This window comes from Mandrillus leucophaeus, unplaced genomic scaffold, assembly GCF_000951045.1.
Source record: "Mandrillus leucophaeus isolate KB7577 unplaced genomic scaffold, Mleu.le_1.0 Scaffold1220, whole genome shotgun sequence".
NCBI classification, from domain to species: Eukaryota; Metazoa; Chordata; class Mammalia; order Primates; family Cercopithecidae; genus Mandrillus; species Mandrillus leucophaeus.
This window is the reverse complement of record NW_012100544.1, coordinates 114,228-129,266: the sequence shown is the minus strand read 5'-3', so window position 1 is coordinate 129,266 and position 15,039 is coordinate 114,228. Positions and strand designations below refer to the sequence as shown.

General features: G+C 35.4%; 1 protein-coding gene across 1 annotated transcript in view; it reads right to left on the bottom strand.

The window, feature by feature from the left end:
• Positions 1-15,039, bottom strand: part of LSAMP (limbic system-associated membrane protein) — a 236,872-nt gene that overhangs the window by 123,739 nt on the left and 98,094 nt on the right. The window lies entirely within an intron of this gene.

Below are 15,039 nucleotides of genomic sequence, written 5' to 3'. Positions count from 1 at the left end.
TTCTACTGAGCAGACCCATGCTTGCCAAAATTACCTTGATTCTAAATCACAAAGTAAGTATATCAGTGCACACTCATTTGCCTACACTGAAATAATGAAATGTTTATGGAATACTTTTTTTTATTATTTCCATGTTTGAAATGACTTTTCCAACATTCAACCATTTAGTTTTCCCACTACATTCCTTTTATAATGAGTTCCTTCTTTAATGAGTATCACCTAAAGTATTTAACAAAAATGTCAAGCATTATATTTATCAGAAATAACATGTTGAATACATTGTAAACTATGTTTACGTCCTTATAACATGGAAGCACAATTTTAAGCAAAATACCAATCCACTCCATCTTTGGTAGAATTAATCTTGAATAACATGAGTTTTGACTTAGAGAAAGTTTTAAGAAAAACTTCCCTTGTACAAAATGCAGGTACGAAAGAAGATGCATAATGCACACAAATTAAATAAAATATTATGAAATGTAGACATGTCAATATAGAAGGACAAGTAGTGAATTTCAGTATGTCAACAATTGCAGTCATGTTGTTGCATAAGGTCACTGAAACAAGCATTTGTACAAGTCTTCAAACTACAGTGCATCTTTTGTTTACATACGTATCTTCCTTAAAAGACAAGGAATTCATCCATTTCAGTACTATGCCTAATTTTTTTTGAATCCCTAGCACCAGAGAGCAGGTATTTAGGAAATATCAGTTTATTGTAACAATATACGACTTGATCATTTTTATTCTATGTGTTTCATTGCCTTTCAGATGTCACATCTAGACTTCTGAAATATGTAGGAACATAGTAACAAAGGGAATGCACTTTGACCTTAGAAACTGGTATTGAAAGTCATAAAATGACTTGATACCTGTCACAAGATTAGTTTATTGCATATGAGTAGAAAAGTCCAACTAATAGAAAGCAGGTTCTAATAAATAATAAAATAAATTTACCATTGAGATGTAATTTTTCACTGAATCCCCAGTCTAGGTTTCCCCATCTTAAGAAGACTTTTTATTTTATAATAAAAAGCGAGGAGGAAATATATAACCTAAAGTGGAACAAACCAAGTAGGCATTGACCTCATCTAGGGATGCAGCATTGCACTTTATTCACTACATTAGATGGCTGCCTAAAAGGTTATAGTTTACTTCTGTTTAAAAAACTATTTTTGTTTGATGTAGTCCTACTTATTTATTTTTGCTTTTGTTGCCCGTGTTTTTGATGTTATATTCAAAGACTCTGCCAAGATCAGTATCAATGTCAAGGAGCTTTTTCTCTCTGTTTTCTTTCTTTCTTTATTTCTTTTGTTAAGAGACAGGCTGTAGTGCAATGGTGGGACATAGCTTGCTGCAGCCTTGAGACTCACTTGGGCTCAAGTGATCCTCCCACTTCAGCCTCTCAAGTGTCTGAAACTATAGGCACACGCTACTACACTTTATTAATTATTTTATTTTATTTTTGTAGAGATGGGGTTCTAGCTAGCACTTCCAGGCTTGTCTCGAACTCTTGGGCTCAAGCAATTATCCTGCTCCTCCTCTCAAAGCACTGGGATTACAGGCCCTATGTTTTCTTCTAGGAGTTTTATGGTTTCAGGTATTACATTTAAATCTTTAATTATTTTGAGTTAATTTTTGTATATGATAAAGGCAAGGGTCCAATTTAATTCTTTTGTAAATGGATATCCAATTTTACTAGCATCATTTATTAAAGAGACTTTCTTTTCCCCATTGCGTATTGTTGTCCTTGTCAAAGATTAGTTAACCATATATGTGTGGGTTTACTTCTGGGTTCTTTGTTTCGTTGCATCAGTCTGTGTGTCTGCTTTCATGCCAGTATTATACTGTTTTGATTACTATACCTTTGTAGTACTTTTGATTACTATAGCTTTGTAATCTAGTTTGAAATCAGGGAGTGTGATACAAAGAAGCTTTGTTCTTCTTTCTCAAGATCACTTTGGCTATTCAGGATCTTTTCTAGTTCCATTTCCTTTTCTCTAAAAAGCTTTTGTGCATAAAAGGGAATAATCAACAAGATAAAAAGGCAACCTACAGAATGAGAGAAAATATTTGTAAACCATATATCTTAAAAGGGGTTAATATTCAAAATACATAAGGAACTCACACAACTCAATAGCAAAAACTCAAATGACCCAGTTAAGAAATGAGCAAAGAAATTCCTGAATAGACATTTTTTTTTCCAAAGAAAACATACATATGGTCTACAGATATATGAAAACATGTTCAACATCACTAATCACCAGGAAGGAAAATGTAAATCAAAACCAAACTGAAATATCATCTCACACCTATGAAGATGGCTATCCTCAAAAAAACAGTAAGTGTTGGAAAGGGTTTGGAAAAAAGGGAACCCTTGTACAATGTGGGAATGTAACTTGGTACAGTCACTATGAAAAAGATTATGCAGGTTTCTCAAAAATTAAAAATAGAACTGCCATATGATCCAACAATCCCACTTCTTGGTGTATATCCAAAGGAAATGAAATTATTACCTTGAAAAGGTATCTGCACCACCATGTTCACTGCAGCATTAATAATCACCAAGATATGGAAACAACTTAAATGTCCATCCACAGATAAATGTATTTAAAAAGTGGCACACATACACACACACACACACACACAAACACACAAAGACACACACACAATACAGTATTATTCAGCCATAAAAAAGAATAACATCCTGCCATTTGCAACAACATGGATGGAACTAGAGGACATTATGCTAAGTAAAATAAGACAGGCACAGAAAGAAAAATACGTTCTCACTTACATGTGGAATCTAAATAAGTAGAACTCATAGAAACACAATAGAACAGTGGTTGCCAGGAGCTGGGGCATGGAGAAATGAGAAGATACTGATCAAAGAATGGAAACTTTCAAATATGAGATAAACAAGTTCTGGAGATCCAACGCACAACTTGGTGGTGATAGATATGTTAATTAATTTGATTGTGATAATCAGTATACAATGTATAAATACATACTATCACCACATTGCATACCTTGAATATGTACAATCTTTGTCAATTCGATATTTTAAAATAAGAATTATTTTAATTATATTTTTTCTATTAATTATACAATAACTTGACAATTGTTTTTAAAATTCTACTAAAAGAAATATATTACAAAGGGGAATCGGTAATCTGGCTAGTTGGCTAATTAATAAAAGAAAAAATACTAGATACCTGCTATAAAAAAAAAAAAATAGAAGGAGAGGTTAAGGAAGCAAAACAAAGAAATAAATAGCTTTGCAAACAAATTTAGTGTCTCTTTTGAATTCCATCATAAATGATGCCTAGCTTCAAGTGTGTGTCTTTACTGATTTCTCCTTTATATAAAAACCTGTATCCCTTTTAAAAGTGCAAGTATTTCTCATCACTAACGGTCATAATTCAAAGGAGCAAAAGGTGTCTACTTGTAAAAATTTTGTCATCAGACAAAGCCAGACCGTCATGACTGGGTCAGTTTCTCCTCTCTAAGCTGATAATTATCTCACACTGTTACAGAAACACTGTGGAGAGGAAAATAAGTACTTTAAGAGACTACAAATCTGAGAAAAGAGTTTCTTTCTCTAAAACTTGAACTGCAACATTTATAGTTTCATTCACATATTTTTTGCTGCATTTTATAAACATAAACATGATTCCATCATTTCATGTTTTAGCATGTACTAGATATCTCTGATGTGCTAACATTGTTAAAATGTATATTTCCAGGTCACATCCTTAGATATTCTTATTCAGTAAGTCTATGGGAAAGCCTAGGAATAAGTATTTTTAAAGCTTGCCAATAAATTTTCATGCAAGTGATCTGCAGACCACATTTGAGAAGCTGGGTAAAAACTTATCTTGAATGTTTAGGTTTATGTTAAAGGTGAAAACAGAATCATGGAAGCATCCATGGCTTTAACAAACTGCTCACATTCAATTATCAACATTAGTGCTTTAACTCAATTTTATAGTGTAGTAGAGGGAGATGAGCATAGGCTCAAATAAAAATAATACAATGCAATAAAAAGGTATTAGTGACTTGCATGGATGAAAAACATGTTAAGACGAACTCAGAAGAAATAAACATTATTTTCAGTTGTAAGGAAATAGGATTTAAAAGCTGAGCATTTATGAGGGGGGCACATTTCAGTAACAAAGAAAAGTATGGAAAACATCTTGAGGAAGAAGTTTTCGTCCTGTGGTGCAGCTGATGAGCTAGTAAGGCAGCAGCACTGGATCTGTGTCAGAGAGCACTGGGAAGAGTATCTGGGGAGGTCCTCTGGGCTGAGTTACTTTATGGGTCTATTCTCATTTCTCCTGATTTGACTTTCACTTCTTTTCAGAATACTTTATCCAGATTGACTCTTCCTTGAGACCAGCTAGATACATCTTTCTTGGGAGGTGGGGAGCTGGTAGTTCCTTCCTCTTTCATCGGGAAGTCAAAATGGACCTCTCTTCCCCCTCATTGAGGTGACCACCCTTAATTAGAGAATAAGATAGATTCTGGTTTCTTACTGCTCTGCTCCTAGAGTTAGGCTGACTAATTTTTCCTATAATCAGGGAGATGATGAGCACATGCCTGACAGGCTATCTGTTCTCAGCTCCCTGGGATCTTACCTCCTTAAACTCCTACTGAGATTTCCTTTAACTAATAGACATCTGCATGTCCTGATTAAGCTATTGTTACTTAAATGGGCATTTGCCCGAGAGATGCTACTTCACCTTCTCAAATCTAATCCGAAACAGAAATTAAACTGTACATGTGTAGATTTAGAGCTTCCTGCTCTTCATCAGCCCTCATCACTGCCTCCAGAGAGCCTTTGGTAGGATCCTAGGTTATGAGTATCTCTTAGAAGATACTACCTCATCAAAAACACCTGAATCAGTCCTCAAACAAGTCTTTGGGGAAATCCTCAACTGCTTTCGAACTGCTTCTCTCTCTCCCTATGGGAAAATACATCTTGTAACAGGTTGGTTTAGAAACAAGTCCCTAGAAGCTGTCCTGGTGGCTCAAAATCCAGGGATTCCTTAAGAAGAACATGATACATAACCAAATCCACAGATTTACAATGCAGCATTAAAAACAATCATTAATGCAGTGTTCCCATAGTACTTAATGAGGATGATGGCTGGCGGTAATGATAAATTTCTGACTGTATACTCTTGCCAGGGGCTCTCTAGGGAAGAAAGCTGCTGCTAGCTAAGACATTTAGAATTTCTGCTAAACTCTTCTCAGTAGGAATGTCCTTGCTGATGCTACTGAGGAGATGAAGGTCTGAAAGTGAGGTATTAGCTCTCATTGAAAGTAAGAACATATCGACCCTAGGCAATTAAAGACAATCTCTTTGGATACATGCATTGTTATCAATAACATGACAGTTTTGCCTATTTGAAATTCAGCCTCATGTTTCACATTGAACCTTGGGTGACTGTCGATTGAAATCTTTCAAGGGGACTACATCAGCTAAGTATTAGCTCCCTGAAACTCCATCCTCTTATACTTTAATTTTTCCTGATGGAAACAACAAATGGTGGGTTTGAAAGACTCCGAGGTCCTAGTGTAACTTGTTCTGCCAATTCTGAAATAAGTTTAGCTACCATTTATGAAGTAAGTGCCATTTACTCCATTTTATGGAGCAAAACTAAGTATGCTGTATACTGTGGCTAATATTTTATAAATTATCTTAGTTTTTAATTGCAGTTGCACTCTATGTTAGCTATCATTATTCACATTTTATGAATAAAGTAATTGAGGCCCAATGAGTTAAGATCCTGTTCAAGGTCACATATCTTAGAGGTGGCTGCGCTAGAATTAAAACCGAAGAATATCTAACACCATAGCCAGAGCTCTTTAACCTCTATGGTATAGTGCCTCTCTCCAGTCTACTGGGAGGGCATCCATGTTCCCTCCCACTGTGCATTTGTTCAGGTTATTTGTGCCACCCAAATAGTTTCTCTATGTATATTCCTTTCTTTCCCTGTATCTGCCTATCAAAAGTTTATATGTTGCTTCAAGGCTGATCTTAAGTACCATTTTTTTCTAGGAAGCTTATTCTAATTTTTCTTTCCTCTTCTTTACATCCCTCTAACCAGATACGGATTCCATCTTTGAGTAATCTCAGTACCTTCCATAAAACTCATAGGGTTCTTATCTTATTTGCTTGGTTTTCTTGGCTATTCAACATAAACTTTCAAATTATGGCTCATATACATTCCCAAAAGACAAATAAAATATTACCCATAGTGTAGGTGCTCAAAAATATCGATGCAATGTAATGCACTGAAAGCATTCCTAGGATTAATCTGGGTCAGAGCTTGGATTAAGGACTTGTTCTAATTAGGTATTCACATATGGGAGCCTGGGATCATAGGTCTGTCTCCAACGTGAAGGACAGAGCGTTGTGATATGAGTTTCTGGGCTCTACAAGACTTCAGATATTGTAAAGGGGTGAGAAATGGGAGGTAGGAGAAAGTAAATACCAAAGGTCACACAACTTTGAAGCTTCAGGGCCACCAAACTGTAATTCAGATCACCTTCATACTCCTGCAATATTCTTTTCACTACATCATGCTGACACAAACAGAATGACCAGTGACATTTAGAATATCTTGTCATCAATTTCTCTGGTCCTAGCATTCAACCACTTTTCCTTTCTAATGTGACTAGAAACTGAAGGAAATCAGACCTCAGCTTTAAGAAATAAAATTGCTTAACAGCTTTTAAAAATAAGTTTCAATCTAATAGACTGTACTGTCACTAGAACTCTGCTCAACTAGACACCTCTCAATTATTCACAGATGGATCATCAAGAACAAATTTTGCTTTTGAGTTCTTATTGACATTATTCTCTACTTAGTTCAGTTAAATCCTTTGTTAAGGCAATGTTAGCGTACTTTTCAACTGAAGTTTTTAAATACAATGAGTTTGAAAGAAAGACTGTTTTAAAGTCAAACTCTTAAATAGAACATCCCTTGAAAACTCTGCTTACATATTTAACACATTTTGATTGAGCAAAGCCTCACAGTCAATATAAAAAATTAATACCATAAGGAGACTTCCCATTTCTAGGTATGACAAAGTAATTGGTATTATATTAACCCTCCCACTGAGGAAAATTATACAAACTGGGTTAAAAAAAAAAACAAACCCGACAATACTGCATGATCTCACTTATGTGTGGAATGTAAAAATGTTGAAATCATAGAAACAGAGAGTAGAATGATGGTTACCAGGGGCTCAGTGGGTAGGGTGGCAGTACTGGGGAAATGTAGGTCAAAGAATAAAAACTTTCGGTTAGCCAGAAAGACTAACAGAACAAAAGGAATGGAGTGTTACCAAAGCAGCCAAGGCATGCTGGGCTGTGATCCTGGGATCTACAAGAAATGTTCCCTATAGGCAGATGTCAATTTCTAAGATGTCTATGTGAGGGCAAATGCCAAAAAGCCAGGCAGAAAACAGCTGCCAAGAAGCTAGAAAATATAAACAGAGATTTTGCACCAGTAAATTAAAAAACCTGAGTGAAAATAATGTATTCCTTGAAAAACAATTTACCAAAATTGGCACAAAAAGTACCAGAAATTCTAAATAGTCCAATATCTATGTACAAAATTTAATGCATAATGAAAATCTTTCTACAAAGTAAATTGCAAGCCCTTCATTGGAAAATTTTTGCAAACATTTAAGCAAAGAATAAAAATCTGAAGCAAAAACTCTTCCAGAGAACACAAAAAAGGGGAATCATTTCCAAAATTATTTTTTGAGGTCACTATAATCTCAATAAGAAAGCCTGACCAAAAAATACAAATAAAATGAAGAGTAAAATAACAAGCCCATTTCTTTTATAAATGTAGACACTAAAATATTAGCATGTCAAACATATATGTTTAGATATATATGTATATATAATTGTATATATATGGTAACATGCCAAACCAAGTTAGTTCTTTCTAGGAAATAAAAAGTTGGTTTAGCATTTGAAAAAAAACAATGTAATTCACCATATTAAGAGAATAAATAAGGAAGACAATATGATTTTTCTCTACATATGCAAAATAAGGATTTATTAAAAAGTAATTTTCATTAATGACAGAAATCTTTAACAACTGGGAATAGAAAGGAATTTCCACAATCTGATATAGAGGATTAACCAAACATCTACAGTAAATATTATATTTGATTATGAAATATTGAAAGTTTTCACTTAGCAGAAATGAGGCAAGGATATCTGCTATTCCTTCTAATAATATTATACTGAAACTCTCAAATAATGAATTAAGGCAAGAAAAATAGTGAAAATTAGGAGAATTATAAAGGAAAAACTAAAACTCCCATGATTTGCAGATGGCATGATGGTGTACATGGATCATATACATCATACTACTGAGTGAAAGATGACAAACATGAAAGAGGACACACTATGGATCCCATTCACATTAAAATAAAAAGGGGAAACCTATTTATGGTAACAGTATTCGTGATAGTGGTTACGTTGGGAGAAGTGATACTGACCACAAGGGAGGTATTTGGTTTTCCGGTAATGTTTTATTTCTTGACATGGGTTGTAGAAACACTAGTATGCTCATTTTGTGGAAAGTCATCAAGATTATAAGTTTTTTAAATTTCTATTATATGCACATTATAATTCAATAAAAAGTTTACAAAAATAATTGATAAATTATTGACATATAACCCATGCTGAAAGACTCCAACTGGTAATTAAATGTGATACAAGTTTGTGCATGAGCTGATGAAAGAGTAAGAGAGGGATGAACTTGAATGAGCCAGTCTCATGGGTAACATATTATTGACTGTGTTTCTGTGCATTCTTGTGATATAACAGCTTCCTTAGGCACCTCCAACCAGGTAGCTGGCTGATGTGAGGGCCACTTTCTGGGGTCTGTCTCAGAATTGCACATTTGAGAGGATGTTAAGGAACAAACTCACAAATAAAGTGCATCTATGTATAGGTGGAACCTTTGATTGAGCTATGCAGTAAGGTGATAATCTTATTACCCTAGCATGAGAGTGTGCAATAAAGAAAATCTGGGGACAAAATAGTAAAGTCCAAGAACATTTCAATCTCTTCTGAATCATGTCTAAATAATATACATGCCCTAGTTGAAATGATGTGAATTTCCAGATACACGCATCCTCATAAGTTACAAATCATATGACAAAGACACGATTTATTGAATGAAGATTTCATTCATTTGGTTTCCAGCTCATTTCTGCCTCCCTTCTTCCCTATTTACTTAAGAAGTCCTGATTTACAGAACATTCTACCCAACAACTGCAGAATATACATTCTTTTCATCAGCACATGGAATGTTCTCCAAGATAGACCATATGATAGGCCACAAAACAAGTCTCAATAAATTTAAGAAAATTGAAATCATATCAAGCATCCTCTCAGACCACAGTGAAATGAAACTAGAAATTAACTCCAAAAAGAACCCTCAAAACCATAGAAATGCATGGAAATTAAATAATCTACTCCTGAATGATCTTTAAGTCAACACTGAAATCAAGGTGGAAATTTAAAAATTATTTTAACTGAACAGTAATAGTGACACAACTTATCAAATCCTGTGGGATACAGCAAAAACAGTGCTAAAAGGAAAGTTCATAGCATATTAAATGCCTACATCAAAAAGTCTGAAAGAACACAGACAATGTAACATCACACCTCAAGGAACTAGAGAAACAAGAGCAAACCAAAAGCAAACCCAGCATAAGAAATAACAAAGGTCAGAGCAGAACTAAATAAAATTAAAACAATAACAAAATCAGCAAATAATAATAATAATGATAATAATAATAATAACACAAAAGATAAATGAAGGCTAGGCATGGTGGCTCACACCTGTAATCCCAGGACTTCGGGAGGCTGAGGCAGGCAGATCACTTGAGGCCAGGAGTTTGAGACCAGCCTGGCCAACATGGTAAAACCCCATCTCTACAAAAAAGACCAAAATTAGGCAGGCATGGTGGCACATACCTGTAATCCCAGCACTTTGGGAGGCTAAGCTAGGTGAATCACCTGAGGCCAGGAGTTTGAGACAAGCCTGTCCAATATGGCAAAACCCTGTCTCTACAAAAATTACCCAGGCATGGTGGTGCAGCCTGTAATCCCAGCTCCTCAGGTGGCTAAGGCATGAGAATTGCTTGAATCTGGGAGATGGAGATTGCAATGAGCCAAGATTGGTCCACTGCATTGCAGCTTGGGTAACAGAGCAAGACTGTGTCTCTAAATAAATAAATAAATAAATAAAAGCTATTTTTAAAATGATAAACAAAATTGATAGACCGCTAGTGAGATTAACCAAGAAAAGAAGAAAAAAGATCCAAATAAACTCAAGCAGAAACTAAATGCAAGATACTACAACTGATACCACAGAAATACAAAAGGTCATTCAAGGCTACTATGAACACCTTTATGTACATGAACTAGAAAATCTAGAGGATAAATTCCTGGAAATATATGGCCCTCCTAGATTGACTCAGGAAGAAATAGAAGCTCTGAACAGACCAATAACAAGTAGTGAGAGTGAAACACTATAAAAAAAATTGCCCACAACCAAAAAAGTCTAGGACCAGATAGATTCACACTTGAACTTTCTATCAGACATTCAAAGAAGAATTAATGCTAATTTTATTGAAACTATTCCAAAAGGTAGAGAAAGAGGGAATCCTCCACAAATAATTCTAAGAAGCCAGTATCACCCTAATACCAAAACCAGGAAAGGATATAACAAAAAAAAAAGAGAAAACTACAGACCAGTATCGCTGAAGAGCATAGATGTAAAAATTATCAACAAAATACTACCAAATCCAACAGCATATCAAAAAGATAATACACCATGATCAAGTGGGTTTCATATGAGGGATGCAGGGATGGATTAACATATGCAAATCAATAAATATGATACATCACATAAACAGAATTAAAAACAAAAACTGTATGATCATCTCAGTAGACACAGAAAAAGCATTTGACAAAGTCCAGCATTTCTTTATGACAGAAACCCTCAGCAAAATTGCCATAGAAGGGACATACCTCAAGGTAATAAAAGTTATCTATGACAAACCCACAGGCAACATTATACTGAAAGGGAAAAAGTTGAAAGAATTCCCCCTGAGAACTGGAATAAGACAAGGATGCCCACTTTCACCACTTCTATTCAACATAGTACTGGAAGTCCTAGGCAGCACAATCGGACAAGAGAAAGAAATAAAAGGCACTCAAATTGGTAAAGAGGAAGTCAAACTGGAGCTGTTCACTGATGACATAATAATATAGGTAGAAAATCCTAAAGACTCATCCAAAAGCCTCCTAGATCTGATAAGTGAATTCAGTAAACTCTCAGGATACAAAAATCAATGTATACAAATCAGTAGCACTGCTATACACCAACAACAACCAAGCTAAGAATTAAATCAAGATGAAAAAAATCAATCTTTTTTAGAAAAGCTGCAATAAATAAATAAATAAATAACTTAGAAATATACCTAATCAAAAACGTGAAAGATCTATACTAGAAAAACTACGAAACATTACTGAAAGAAATCTTTTATAACACAAATAAATGGAAATATATCCCATGCTCATCATTGGGTAGAATCAATATTGTGAAAATGACCATACTGCCAAAAGCAATCCATAGATTAAGTGCAATTCCTATTAAAATATCATCATCATTCACAAAGCTAGGAAAAAATCCTAAAATTAGTATGGAACCAAAAAACAGCCGACATAACCAAAGCAAAACTTAGCAAAAAACAAAACAAAAAAAAAATTCTGGAAGCATTACATTGCCCAACTTCAAACTACACTACAAGGCTATAGTTACCAAAACAGCATGGTACTGGTATAGAAACAGGCATATAGACCAAGGGAACAAAATAGAAAACCCAAGATAATATTTACAGCCAAATAAAGCCAGATACTTACAGCCAACTGACATTTGACAAAGCAAACAAAAATATAACGTAGGAAAGGACATTCTGTTCAACAAATGGTGCTGGTATAATTGGCAAGCCACATGATGAATAATGAAACTAGATCCTCATTTCTTACCTCATACAAAATTCTACTCAAGATGATCAAAGACTTAAATCTGAGTCTTGAATCCATAAAATCTTTAGAAGATAACATCAGAAAAACTCTTCTAGACATATGCTTAGGCAAAGAGTTCATAACCAACACCGCAAAAGCAAATGCAACAAATACAAAAATAGATGGGACCCAACTAAACTAAAAAGCTTCTGCCCAGCAAAATAAATAATTAGCAGAGTAAACAGCCAACCCACAATATGGGAGAAAATATTCGCAAACTATGCATCTGACAAAGGACTAATATCCAGCATCTATAAGGAACTCAAACAAATCAGCGAGAAAAAAAAAAATTGTCCCATCAGAAGTGGGTGTGGTGGTTAATATTGAGTGTCAACTTGATTGGATTGAAGGATGCAAAGTATTGATCCTGGTGTGTCTGTGAGGGTGTTGCCAAAGGAGATAAACATTTGAGTCAGTGGACTGGGTAAGGCAGGCCCACCCTCAATCTGGGTGGGCACAATCTAATCAGCTGCCTATGTGGCCAGAATAAAAGCAGGCAGAGGAACATGGACAGACTAGACTGGTTTAGTCTTCTGGCCTACATTTTTCTCCTGTGCTGCATGCTTCCTGCCCTCGAACATTGGACTCCAGGTTCTTCAGCTTTGGGACCTAGACTGGCTTCCTTGCTCCCCAGATTGCAGATGGCCTACTGTGGGACCTCACCTTCTGATTGTGTGAGTCAATACTCCTTACTAAAGTCATATATATACACATATATATATGTATGTATATGTGTGTGTGTGTATATATATATACATATATATATCTCTCCTATTAGTTGTGTCCCTTTAGAGAACCCTAATACAGTGAATAGATAATTCTCAGAAGATATACAAATGGCCAACAAACATGAAAAAATGCTCAGCATCACTAATTATCAGGGAAATGCCAATTAAAACCACAGTGAGATACCACCTTAGTCCTGCAAGAATAGCCATAATTTAAACATCAAAAAACAACCGATGTTGGAATGAATGTGGTAAAAAGGAAACACTTTTACACTGCTGGTGGGAATGTCGACTAGTATAACCACTACAGAAAACAGTACAGACATTCCTTAAAGAACTAAAAGTACAACTACCATTTGATCCAGTAATCCCACTACTGGGTATCTACCCAGAGGAAAAGAAGTCATTATCTGAAAAAGACACTTGCACACGCATGTTTATAGCAGCACAATTCACAATGGCAAAAATATGGAACCAGCCTAAATGCCCATCAACTAATGAGTAGATAAATGAACGAAACAATGGCATTTGTAGCAACCTGGATGGAGTTGGAGACCATAATTCTAAGCAAAGTAACTCAGGAATGGAAAAACCAAATATATGCTCTCATGCATAAGTGGGAGCTAAGCTATGAGGACATGAAGGCATAAGAATAGTACAACGGACTTTGGGGATTCAGGGGGAATGGTGGGAGGAGGGTGAGAGAGAAAAGACTACATATTGGGCACAGTGTACACTGCTCAGGTAATGGGTGCACCAAAATCTCAGAAATCACTACTGAAGAACTTATCCATGTAATCAAAAACTATCTGTTCCCCAAAAACTATTGAAGTAAAAAAACTAGAAGTCCTGGTGTGCTCTTGGGCTCGATAAGCTTGTGTAGGGTCTGATCTCTTGTGGAAAACATTTGGGAAGTGGATAAAGCGGTATCAAAGTATGTAAAAGTAAAGAACAACAGAAAAAAATCAGTTTGAGATGTAAGAAAAATTAGTATAATAGTAAAAATAATTACTGAATGCTTATTGTATACTGTCTCTTTGTAAAGTGCTTTATTATTTCATTTAACCTTGCCAAAAACACTAGGCAAAGTCAATGTTAATTCCATGTTACAGATGAGGGAATAATTTGCTCAAAGTCATAAGAGACAGTGGTAGAACTGAGGCTTGAAAATTTTCAGTCTGATTCAGAGCTTCTTCTCAGCCACTACACCTCATCAACCTCCTCATCAAGAAGAGATGGCCAAGGGGTATGTCCTCCGTGTCTGTATCTCAGATCTCCTCATCCAATTGCTACCCATTTTTTCAACATGTACACCTATTTTTAAATTTTATTTTTGCTGATATAGTGTAACCAGCTTTGATTATTTAGGTGATTTTTTCAGGCAAATTCTCATTTTGAGCCATTTTCTACATATCCTAGTCATGAATGTATATATTTAGTAGAATCAGACCAATGTTAGTTAGCAAAACTGATTAGTGAAACAAATTTAATGGGATGAAACAAAATGTACTATGCTTACAAACACACACACACACACACACACGTGTCTAAAATAAGCCGAATAAAAATTCCTTGTAGATCAGCAATTTTGGGTTTTCTGCAATATTATCTGCAGTCATGCTTTCCCTTCGCCAAACTTTTCCCTCATCAGGATAACTAAGCTTAGTGACACACTGAGCAAAATGCTGGTGACCAGGAGAGATGCTGCCATAAACGTGTTCTGAAGAAAACTTGGAGATTAAAAGGGGAAGCTTTTAAGGAATCTTAATAACAAAACAAGATCTTGAAATTTGCAAAATTCCTTACCTTTGTTACATTCTTCTACCCTGCAGAGTCTGGCTTCTGCCTACTTCTCCAAAGTCTTTTTTATAAGAGTGAGTCCTCTCACTGTGCTGTAACCACATTGTCCAGTTTTCCATTTATTTAGTCATTTCCTACGTTAGGACCCCTTTGGTCCTCTTGATCCCCCTGCCTGGAATGCTCTTTGCCCAGTTCTTGCCATGGTTGGTTCGTTCTTATCTTTCAGTTCTCAGGTCAAATGTTTCCTTCTGTAAGAGGCCATCCTTGTCCTCCTTAGCCAAAGCAAATGCCCCTGCACGCTTGACTGCCTCTTAGAACATCCTAGTAATTTAAATTTTTTTGTATCACATACGACGATCTAAGAGTATCTTGTTT